Here is a 12,200-nt window from a genome sequence, read left to right as displayed (position 1 = left end):
CCCCACCCTATCACAATTTTTGATATGGCTCTGTGAGATATTAACCCCTCAAGACCAAGCCTATTTGCACCTAAAAACCAGGCTCATTTTTCAAAATCTGACCTGTCTCACTTTATGCGCTTATAGCTCAGTGATGCTTTAACGTATGCTAGCGATTCTGAGATTGTTTTTCGTCACATATGGCATTTTATATTAGTGGCAAAATTTGGTCACTACTTTGTGTGTTTTTTGTGAAAAACATCAAATCATCATGAAAAATTAAAAAAATTAGCATTTATGAACTTTGAAATTCTCTGCTTCTAAAAAAAGAAAGTCGTATCACATAAATTAGTTACTAAGTCACATTACCGATATGTCCTCTTTATTCTGGATTCATTTCATAAACATATTTTACTTTTTTAGGGTGCTACAGGGCTTAGAAATTTATCAGCAAATTACCACATTTTCGTGAAAGTTTCCAAACTGATTTTTTTAGGGACCAGTTCTTTTTTTAAGTTGATTTAGGAGGTTTGTATACTGGAAACCCCCATAAGTGACCCCATTTTGGAAACTACACACCTTAAAGAATTAATCTAGGGTATAATGAGCATTTTAACCCTACAGGGGGTGGAGAAAGTATTCACCATTAGGCCATATAAAAAATTAAAATTAAAAATTTCCAAAATATATACGTTTAGATTAAAGTTTCTCATTTTCAAAAGGAAGATGAGAAAAAGGAACCCCAAAATTTGTAAAGCAGGTTCTCTTGAGTACTACGGTACCCCATATGTGGGCATAAACCAATGTATGGGCACACAGCAGGGCTCAGAAGGAAGGGAGCGCCAATTAGCTTTTCCATTGCACATTTTGCTGAAGAAGTTTCCGAGCGCCAGGTGCATTTGCAGAGCCCCTGTAGTGTCAGCAGAGAGAAAAAAAACCATAAGTCACCCCATTTAGGAAAGTACACCCCTCATCATCTTGGGGTAGGATGAGCATTTTGACCCCACAGGTGTTAGAGGAAAGTATTCAAAATTAGACAGTAAAAATGAAAAACTCAAATTTTTCCAATAATATGTTCGTTTAGTTTGAAATTTCTCAATTTCACGAGGCACAAGAGAAAAAAAGTACCACAAATTTGTAATGCAGGTTCTCCTGAGTAAAAAGGTACCTCATATGTCGGTAAAAAGCCACTGTATGGGCACACAGCAGGGCTCAGAAGGAAAGGAGCGCCAATTAGCTTTTTCAATGCAGATTTTGCTGAAGAAGTTTCTGAGCACCCACGTGTGTTTGCAGTGCCCCTGTAGTGCCAGCGGAGTAAAATATCACCATAAGTCACCCCATTTTAGAAAGTTTACCCTCAAAGAATTCATTTTGGGGTGTGGTGAGCATTTTGACCCCACAGGTATTAGAGGAAAGTATTCAAAAGTAGACAGTAAAAATGAAAAACTCGAATTTTCCAATAATATGTTCCTTTAGTTTGAAATTTCTCAATTTCACAAGGAACAGGAGAGAAAATTCACCCCAAAATCTGTAACGCAGGTTCTCCTGAGTAGAACAGTACCCATTTGTGGGCATAAACCATTGTATGGGCACACAGCCGGGCTCAGAAGGGAAGGAGCGCCAATTAGCATTTTCCGTGCAGATTTTTCTGAAGAAGTTTCTGAGCGCCAGGTGCGTTTGCAGTGCCCCTGTAATGTCTACAGAATAGAACCCCCCCAAAAGTCACCCCATTGGGAAAGTACACCCCTCAATAATTCATCTTGGGGTAGGATGAGCATTTTGGCCCCACAGGTATTAGAGGAAAGTATTCAAAATTGGCCAGTAAAAATGAAAAACGCAGGTTCTCCTGAGTACAATGGTACCCCATATGTGGGCATAAACCACTGTATGGGCACACAGCAGGGCTGAGAAGGGAAGGAGCGCCAATTTGCTGGAGCAAAACCGCAGCTAGTAATAGTTATTAGAATAGCGCAGTTACTAAAATAAAATTAAAAAAAAAAGATTACAGGTAATGTGGGGTGGTTACGGACAGTCTGGGGTGGTTCCGGGTAATCTGAAGGTGGTTACGGGCAGTCTGAGGTGGTTACGGGTAATCTGGGGTGGTTATGAGTATTCTGGGGTGGTTACGGGTAATCTAGGGTGGATACGGTCAACATGGGGTGGTCACGGGCAACCTGCTGTGGTTACAGGCAACCTGGGGTGGTTACAGGCAATCTGCTGTGGTTAGAGGCAACGTGGGGTGGTTACAGACAATCTGGGGTGGTTACGGACAATCTGGGTGGTTACAGACAAACTGGGGTGGTTACAGACAATCTGGGGTGGTTACAGGCAACTGCTGTGGTTACGGCAACCTGGGGTGGTTACGGGCAACGTGGGGTGGATACGGGCAACGTGGGGTGGATACGGGCAACGTGGGGTGGATACGGGCAACCTGCTATGGTTACAGACAATCTAGAGTGGTTACAGGCAACACTGCTGTGGTTACAGGGAAACGTGGAGTGGTTACGGACAATCTGGGGTGGTTACGGACAATCTGGGTTGGTTACAGGCAACCTGCTATGTTTACGGCAACCTGGGTGTTTACAGGCAACCTGGGGTGGTTACGGGCAACCTGGGGTGGTTACGGGCAACCTGGGGTGGATACGGACAACCTGCTGTGGTACAGACAATCTAGGGTGGTTACAGGCAACCTGCTGTGGTTACGGGACACGTGGGGTGGTTACAGACAATCTGGGGTGGTTACGGACAATCAGGGGTGGTTACAGACAATCTGGGGTGGTTACAGGCAACCTGCTGTGGTTTCAGAGGCGACATGCAGTGGTCAGAGGCGACGTGCAGTGGTCAGAGGCAAGGTGCGGTGGTCAGAGGCAAGGTGCGGTGGTCAGAGGCAAGGGTGCGGTGGTCAGAGGCAAGGTGCGGTGGTCAGACGCAACCTGCGGTGGTTGCGTGCAATCTGGGGGGTTACATGTAATCTGGCATGATTACGGGCATTCTGGGTGGTTATGCGCAACCTGCGGTGGTTACGGGAAACCTGAAGGGGTTACAGACAATCTTGAATTGTTACGGATAGACTGAAGTGCTTTAGGTAATCTGGGGTGGGTACATGTAATTTGGGGTGGTTACAGGCAATCTGGGGTGATAACGGACAATCTGGAGGGGGTCACTGGCAACGAGTGGTGGTTACGGGTAACGTCCGGTGATTACGGGCAATGTGCAGTGGTTACGGGCAACGTGCGGTGGTTACGGGCAACGTGGTTACGTGTAATCTGGGGGGTTAGGTGCAATCTGACGTGATTACGGGCAACCTGCGGTGGTTACAGGTAATCTGGGGGGGGGGGGGGGGGTATTTGGGGTAGGAGGTAAACGCAATTATAAACTGCAATTATTACTAAATAAAAGTGTGTGTTTTATTTTTTTGTATGTTTGCACTTTTTGTACTTTATACATTCATTTTCACTGTATTACTATGATTACTGTGATATTTTCTATCACAGTATTCATAGTTTAGTGACAGAGACCAAATTAGTCTCGGTCACTTTAAATTTCCAGAGCTGGCTGGTTGTGGAGTGCATGCGCACTTCATAACCAGCCAGGACGGCGAGGAGGAAGGAGCTCCAGGATCAGGTGAGTATATGGGGTAGGGGGTGACTGGGGGACGGGAGGTGACTGGGGGGGTGGGGGCACATCACTTTTTATCCCCTGTCACCAATCATTCATGGTGACAGGGGATAAAAAGTGCCGGCGGCACATGGCAAAAGCGATCAGCGGTATATAGTATATACCGCCGATTGCTTGTACCGGGACCCCACAGGGGCGGTGGCGGTGGCGGAGAGCATGGGGCTTTCATTCATTTTTACTTTGAGATCACTGTGAACAGATATACTCTGTTCACAGTGATGGCGGCGGCCATCTTGGATCTGATGGCCGCCGGGGGAGGGGGGGTTAGTTACTGAGGCACTAGGGGGGCTGATCTGGGGTCTGATTTTACTTATTTCATCTCCCCCCACCGTGGATTCACGGTGGGGGGAGATGAAATATAGCGGCGGGCACCGGCCCATTAGTGACCACGTTTTGGCGGTCACTAAGGGGTTAATGGGGGTCAGCTGCGGGATCGGATCGCAGCTGACTCTCATTTCCTCCGGGGCTGCAGTCAGATGAGAGCGGGATCGCTATCTCTGTAGCGATCCCGCTCTCATCATAAAACCCCCTCAAGTCAGGAACGTATATGTACATTCCTACTGCACGGGGCATGTGCAATAGGAACGTATATATACAGATTGCTGACGTGAAGGGGTTAATCACAGGTACTCTTTAACCCGTTTATGACAGGGGCCTTGAGGACAAAGCCATTTTTTATTTTTGCAGTTTAATTTTTCTATTCTTGTCAATTTTCTATGTACAGAGCTAGAGAGCTGTATGAGGACTTACTTGTGCGGAATGGATACTTTTTAACTAGAGATGAGCGAACCGGGTTCAGGTTCGAGTCGATCCGAACCGAACGATCGGCATTTGATTAGCGGTGGCTGCTAAACTTGGATAAAGCTCTAAGGTTGTCTGGAAAACATGGATACAGCCAATGACTATATCCATGATTTCCACAAAGCCTTAGGGCTTTATCCAAGTTCAGCAGCCACCGCTAATCAAATGCCGAAAGTTCGGGTTCGGATCGCTCATCTCTATTTTTAACCCTTTCCAACATATAATGTAAATGAACACTATGGAAGTCTGTCACCTATATATAGCACACATTTGGACGTACATTTACACCATAAACTACAGGGGCTCTATGAAGCGAGCTCAGGAGCTGAGGCTTCATAGAGGGTGAGGACCCCCACGTCCTCACAGGTAGTGACAGGCAGCAGCGATCGCACACCCGCCCATCATTAACTCCTTAAAGGGGTGCTCCGGCGGGGGGGCACTTTTTTGGGGGGACCGGGGAGGAGGTGGCTGAAATAAAAGATGTTCACTTACCTTCCCGGTTCCAGCGGCGGGTCCCGCATCACGGCTATCCAGTCCCCGGTTCCCGGCCGCTTCGGGTGTCTGACGCCGCCCGAGACGCTACGTCTCAGGGCCGCTCAGCCACTCAGTGAAGGAGGCGGGATCCGAGCGGACTTCACACGGATCCCGCCTCCTTCACTGAGTGGCTGAGCGGACCTGAGACGTCACGTCTCGGGCCCGGGTCAGACACCCGGAAGTGGCCGGAAACCGGGGACCGGAGCGCCGTGATGCAAGACCCGCCGCTGGAACCGGGGAGGTAAGTGAACGTCTTTTATTTCAGCCACCTCCTCCCTGGTCCCCCCCAAAAAGTGCCCCCCTCCGCCGGAGCACCCTTTAACCACTTAGTGACCGCCCATACGTATCTTAACGGTGGTCAGTAATGGGCTTTTTTCCGATACATACGCCTTTTTATGGCATATGTATCGGAATGCTCTGCCACCCCCTGCAGCGGCAGAGCAGGGGATCAGCTGTCAGTGTGTCAGCTGATCTCCCCCTGTAACTACCCAGAGCAGAGGGTCCTCCACTCCGGGTAGTTTAACCCGTTAAATGCCACTGTCAAATGATGATACTCACCTGATCACCATGTCCTGCGGCGCTGTCTGTTCCCCGATTGTCTCCATGGTAATCCCGAGGGCCTAATGAAGGCCCCTGGGCTTACCATAGATATGCCTCTGCTCAACTATAGAAGAGGGATGGCTGAGCAGATTGCCTGTCAGCATGATGCTGACATATACAATACACTGCACTACAGTAGTAGTGCAGTGCAGGGGCGTAGCTAATTTTTTTTCGGGCCCTGGTGCAAGAGGTCAACTTGGGCCCCCCCTCCCTTACCACATACTGACTAACACAACCGCTGCTACTGAATAAAATCCTCTGTACATAGACCAATATCACCTCATCCAGTCATATAGAGGTGGCCCCAGCTCTACACAGGCTCTATACACCATATACATTACAGTGCAAATATATCAGGTGACTCACAGGGGACGTCTTCTCTGATCGGAGTTCTTCCCTTTTCATCTTCTCCATCTGCCCAGGGCCATTATGAGAACTTTTGGAGCCACGAATCCACAGAATCTGCCAGACAAACATATTAGGCTCCTCACACTGACACCATCCTCATCTCTCTACAAACTGCACATCTGTATTGGCCCCTTTACACCCTCATTTAGTGGGTAGCCTGACTCTATGTGACTCCCTTATAGTACATATCCCCCTATTGTATACACCCCCTGTGTAGTCCACCTTATAGATGGCCCCCCAATGTTTCCCCCTTATAGATGGCCCCCTGTGTTGTCCCTATTATAGATGCCCCCCATGTTATCCCCCATATAGATTGCCCCCATGTTATCAACCATATAGATGTCCCCCATTTTATCCCCCTTACAGATGCCCCCATGTTGTCCCCTCCTCCTGCCCCTCCATCATCATACTACTACCCCTTTCATCCTCCTGCCCCTCCATCATCATACTACAACCACCTCCACCATATACTACTACCCCTTCATCCTCCTGCCCTTTCATCATCATACCACTTCACCCCTCATCATCCTCTTGTTCCATGATCATCATACCACTACATCCTCATCATCCTCTTGTTCCTTCATCATCATACCACTACACCGCTCATCATCCTCTTGTTTCATCATCATACCACTACACCCCCCACCATCCTCTTGTTCCATCATCATCATCATACCACTACATCCTCATCATCTTCTTGTTCCATCATCATACCACAACACCCCTCATCATCCTCTTGTTCCTTCATAATCCTCTTGTTCCTTCATCATCATACCACTACACCTCCCCATCATCCTCTTGTTCCATCATCATCATACCACTACATCCTCATCATCCTCTTGTTCCTTCATCATCATACCACTACACCCCTCATCATCCTCTTGTTCCATCATCATACCACTACATCCCCATCATCCTCGTTCCATCATCATCATACCACTACACCCCTCATCATCCTCTTGTTCCATCATCATACCACTACATCCCCATCATCCTCGTTCCATCATCATCATACCACTACACCCCCATCATCCTCTTGTTCCATCATCATACCACTACCCCTCATCATCCTCTTGTTCCATCATCATCATACCACTACACCCCTCATCATCCTCTTGTTCCATCATCATCATACCACTACACCCCCATCATCCTCTTGTTCCATCATCATACCACTACACCCCTCATCCTCCTCTTGTTCCATCATCATCATACCACTACATTCCCATCATCCTCTTGTTCCATCATCATACCACTACACCCCTCATCATCCTCTTGTTCCATCATCATCATACCACTACACCCCATCATCCTCTTGTTCCTTCATCATCATAATCATACCACTACACCCCTCATCTTCCTCTTGTTCCATCATCATCATCATACTACTACAACCCCCATCATCCTCTTGTTCCTTCATCATCATCATACCACTACACCCCTCATCATTCTCTTGTTCCATCATCATACCACTACACCCCCATCCTCCCTCTTGTTCCATCATCATCATACCACTACACCCCTCATCATCCTCTTGTTCCATCATCATCATACCCACTACACCCCCATCATCCTCTTGTTTCCATCATCATACCACTACACCCCATCATCCTCTTGTTCCATCATCATACCCACTACACCCCCATCATCCTCTTGTTCCATCATCATCATCTACCACTACCACCCCCATCATCCGCTTGTTCCATCATCATATCAACTACACCCCCATCATCCCCTTAAAAACAAAAAATCTATACTCACCTGCATGATTTTCTGTAGCCCCCAGGTCACACACGCTGGCGGGCTTCCCCCCGGCGGGAGGCGGGGCTTAGCGCGGAGGGGTCGGAGCTTCGCGGGGCCTGTTTTTTTCTTAACGCGATGCTCCCTGCGCTGGAAGTACTTCCCCCCCCCCGCCGCACACAGAGCTCCCCTGGGGGCCGCAAGACAGCCGGGGGCCCCTTGCCTCTTGTAATCGCAAGCAAAAACATTGCTTGCGGTCACAAGAGGGAGTGGGATGGCGGGCAGTGCAGTGGTAAGGGGGGCCTCGCGGGCCCCCCCTTGGTAGCGGCCCTAGGTCGCAGGCGGGCGACCCCCTGTCGACCGCGGGTCGCTACGCACTGGTGCAGTGTAATTGTATCAATGATCAATGATTACTGTTTAGTATTACACTAGTGTAAAGTAAGGTACACGAGTGTAAAAGTTAAAAAAAAGTGCACCAAAACACATAACACTCCCCCCCCATAGTAAAAATGCATTACATTCCCTATACACAATAAACCGTTACATAAAAACAGATCAAAAAGACAAATACTATGCATATTTGGCATCGCCATGTCCGTAACGACTCAATCTATAAAACTATATCATTAATTATATCGCAACTGCACCCCCTGTAAAAAAAATAGCGATAGAATTGCTGTATTTTATCAATCCGCTTTTAGAAAATACTGTCATAAAAGAGATCAAAAAGTTCATATACATGTAAAACTTGGTATCAGTAGAAACTACAGATCTTCCCGCAAAAATAAGCCCAAAACCAGCTATGTTACACAAAATATAACAACAGCTATGGGTCTTGCAATTTGGCGACAGTTTTGTGGGTTTTTTGCTAGGAAGATAGTTTCTATTTGCCCCAAAGTGGTAATAGTTAAAAAAAACCTTTACAAATTGGTTATCACCGTAACCGTAGTGAACCACATACATGTATTATATTATTAGTGACCACAGATACGGATTTTTACCAGCAGTCCACTAATGGGCTCTATTCTGCTGCCATCAGCTCTTTATGGCGATGGCACCGAACTCTAGTGACCCAGTCACTAACCCTCCCCGGACGGCCATCTGATCCAAGATGGCTGCCGCCATCACTGTGAACAGACCGTTCACAGCCATCAGCGCTATAGGTGGATTAATCAAAGCACTATGGCTCTCTAGAAGGCGAGGAGGAAAAAAAGCATTTAAAGTGGTTCCTCGAATAACATTACTTGTCCCCATCCTATGGAAGTAGAAATCACAGGGAGTCCGACCTCCAGTACTCAGCTACAGCATATGACTCTTTCCAGCAGCTCTATAAACAATGAATAGAGATGCTGGTCACTTACCGAGGCATGGCTGTATTAAAAACAAAGGAGGCGGGGGCCGATCTGAAGATTGCCAGGGGCACAGCTGTCTGCACCTCGCAATTTTTTACATTGTAGGGATAAGTACATTTAATTTGAAAAACCCCTTTGAGGCCAAAATCCAAAAAGGGTTAATGTGAAAAAAAAAAAGTTGGGGAGGCGCAGCACTTGATTGCACCCAGGCCAGTATAGTTGAAAAGAGACAAGTTGAGCAGCAGGAGAGGCAGCACTTGATTGCTCTCAGGCCAGTATTGTTGAGAATAGACAAGTTGAGGAGCAGGAGGAGGCAGCACTTGATTGCACCCAGACCAGTATTGTTGAGAACAGATAAGTTGAGGAGGAGGAGGATGAGGCAGCACTTGATTGCATCCAGGCCAGTATTGTTGAGAACAGACAAGTTGAGGAGCAGGAGGAGGCAGCACTTGATTGCACCCAGGCCTGTATTGTTGACAACAGACAAGTTTAGGAGGAGGAGGAGGAGGCAGCACTTGATTGCACTCAGGCCAGTATTGTTGAGAACAGACAAGTTGAGGAACAGGAGGAGGCAGCACTTGATTGCTCCCAGGCCAGTATAGTTGAGAAGAGAAAAGTTGAGGAGGAGGAGGAGGAGGAGGCAAGCACTTGATTGCACCCAGGCCAGTATTGTGGAGAAGAGACAAGTTGAGCAGCAGAAGGAGGAGGCAGCACTTGATTGCACCCAGGCCAGTATAGTTGAGAAGAGACAAGTTGAGCAGCAGGAGGAGGCAGCACTTGATTGCTCTCAGGCCAGTATTGTTGAGAAGAGACACATTGAGGAGTAGGAGGAGGCAGCACTTGATTGCTCTCAGGCCAGTATTGTTGAGAAGAGACAAGTTGAAGAGCAGGAGGAGGCAGCACTTGATTGCACCCAGGCCAGTATTTTTGAGAAGAGACAAGTTGAGGAGCAGGTGGAGGCAGCACTTGATTGCACTCAGGCCAGGTTTTGTGGGGTGCTGACTTAGCATCACACTCTATGGAGGGCTTCAATAAGTTTAGCTGCTATAGGTTACTTCACCTATAACAGCTTATGAGAAACAAACTTTTTTGGTTGCGGCTAAACTGGGTTGACGGCACCCAGCAAAGCAGAAATGGACAGGTTTCATGGGGCGCTGACTTAGCGTCACACTCTATGGAGGGCTTCTATAAGTTTTGCTGCTATAGGTTACTTCATCTATAACAGCTTATGAGAACAAACTTTTTGGTTGCGGCTAAACGGGGTTGACGGCACCCAGCAGAGCAGCAACATGTACTCTCAGTCACGGGACAGGAGCTGTTTAATGCTACCTGTCCTGACTCTTTTCTCACTTTTCTCTCCCTATTTCTTTTTTTATCTCCCTAACTCTCCCTAGATCCCACAATTTTTTTTTATTTAGATGCCTATCTCTCCCTATCTCTACCTATCTCTTGATTTCTCAGCCTCTTTCCCAATGTATCAGCTTATTTTCTATATCCAGCTTTCCCTGGATCTTGCTATTTTTTTTCTGTCTTCCTCTCTCCTGCTTCTCTTTCCAACACTTTCTATTCCTTCTCTATCTCTCTCTGTATCTATCGAGTTGTTTGGCTATCTGTCTCTTTTCTCTCTCTATCTACTGTGGAGCTCCTCTCTCTCTCTGAAGTCTTGCAACACAATGAGGGGATCCCGCCTCCTTCACTGAGTGGCTGAGCGGACCTGAGACATCACGTCTCGGGCCCGCGTCAGACACCCGGAAGCGTCCGGGAACCGGGCACCGGAGCGACGAGATGAGGGACCCGCCGCTGGAACCGGGGAGGTGAGTGGACGTCTTTTCTTTCAGCCACCTCCTCCCCGACCATATGAAAAAATAACCCCCACGCTGGACAACTCCTTTAAGTACGAACTCATTATGTTTCTCAAATTCAGGTGCTAGTTTTCTAAGATAGTATTCTGCAGCTCTTAGACCATAAGAGTGGGGAATAGAGCTATATAGCGCCTCCACGTCTATGCTTGCCAGGTACGCCCCAGGGTCCACATCCAGATGTTCTATTTTACGGAGGAAATCCATACTGTCGCTAGTATATGATGGTAGACTCTCAACATAACTTCTCAGAACCTTATCGATGTACTGACTAATATTCTGAGTGATGGAGTCAATACCAGAGACAATCGGTCTCCCCCATAATGGATGTAGACCCTTGTGCACCTTGGGCAAAGCATAGAACGTGGCAAGTTTAGGGTGTTTTGGGAGAAGGAAAAGAAATTCATTTTTGTCAATCAAGTTATCTTTCAGAGCTTCCTCCAAAACGCATCTAGTTCTCGCATAAACATATCTGACGGGTCTTTTGGTAAAAAGGTTATAACAGTCTCTGTTGTTAAGCATTGCGTAGCACATTATCCTATATTTCTGATGATCCAGAATGACCAGATTGCCACCCTTGTTGAAGGTCTTGATAATAATCGTGACATCCCTCTCTAGAGACAGTAAGGCCTCCATTTCATTCTTGGGCATATTTGTGGACACATGTTCACGTGTCTCAAGTTCTTCCAGATCATGGGTAAATAGCTGTAAAAAGATATCGATCGGTCCTGTCTCATTTAAGGGTGGCAATCTGGTACTCTTGGGGCGAAGGTCTGTAAATGGCCCCTTTCCTGGCTCTCTTTGGCCCTCTTCATATAAATCTGCTAGTTGTTGAACATCAGATAATTCATCAGGGGATATCCCTAGTTCGATACATGTTTTACAATTCATATGCTTAAAGAACTTCGGGAGTTCGGGAGAACTTCGGGATTTAGGTCCCTTACCCAGAAGAAGGGGTTAAATCGAGTGACTGGAGTGAAGTCATACATCTTGATTTTCACAGAAAACCAGGATACAAGGCATTATAGGAGTAATAATCCCTTGTATCCTGGTCTATTCTGTGAAAAAAGTACAATTTTGCATCGCCGTTGTTATTTTTAACAGATTTGTAACAAACTTTTTCAATACCGAACCAAACTTTTCTCAAAGTTTGTAACAAATCTGGTTCGTAACGGTTCGGTCCGCTCATCCCTAGAGTATGCCATTGTTAAATAAAGCCCTGCCCCCTTTCCCAGCTGGATTTACTAAG

The sequence above is a fragment of the Dendropsophus ebraccatus genome, chromosome 3, assembly GCF_027789765.1.
Source record: "Dendropsophus ebraccatus isolate aDenEbr1 chromosome 3, aDenEbr1.pat, whole genome shotgun sequence".
Lineage (NCBI taxonomy): Eukaryota > Metazoa > Chordata > Amphibia > Anura > Hylidae > Dendropsophus > Dendropsophus ebraccatus.
The sequence above is the reverse complement of the archived record's forward strand: the minus strand, read 5'-3'. Positions refer to the sequence as shown.